The sequence below is a fragment of the Carassius gibelio genome, chromosome B23, assembly GCF_023724105.1.
Source record: "Carassius gibelio isolate Cgi1373 ecotype wild population from Czech Republic chromosome B23, carGib1.2-hapl.c, whole genome shotgun sequence".
Lineage (NCBI taxonomy): Eukaryota > Metazoa > Chordata > Actinopteri > Cypriniformes > Cyprinidae > Carassius > Carassius gibelio.
The window spans coordinates 460,240-460,716 of NC_068418.1; positions in this window are offsets into that span (position 1 = coordinate 460,240).

Here is a 477-nt window from a genome sequence, read left to right on the forward strand (position 1 = left end):
TGTCAGTTAATATTCCAAACTTAAACATTAAAACATTGTTTTATTGTGATTTTTTTCCAAGCACATTTTACCAATTCCAAACCATATCAATCTTAATAACTACCATTATTTTTTATTTAATCATTTATGAGTGCTATACAATAGTCCAGGAAAGCTGGAAGAGAAAAACTCCTTATATTAATGTGCAGAATTATTAGGCATGTTTTCTTTTACAGATGAAATGCGCTAAAAAAGAGTTTTAACTCAAACTGTTTTAACTCAAAGTCGAAAATTATGAAATACCCATGAGAAATATCAAACACAAATGCAATACAGAAATGGATAAGTTAAGACTTGACCATTGTACAAAAATGCTGACTGGGTCATGAGGTCAGAAAAGAAGAAGAAAAAAAAAAAAACAGGTCAAGAAGAACTGACAAAAATAATTGCAAAATAATTAGGAATTAATGTGAAGATTAATTTTTAGTCAATTCTGCA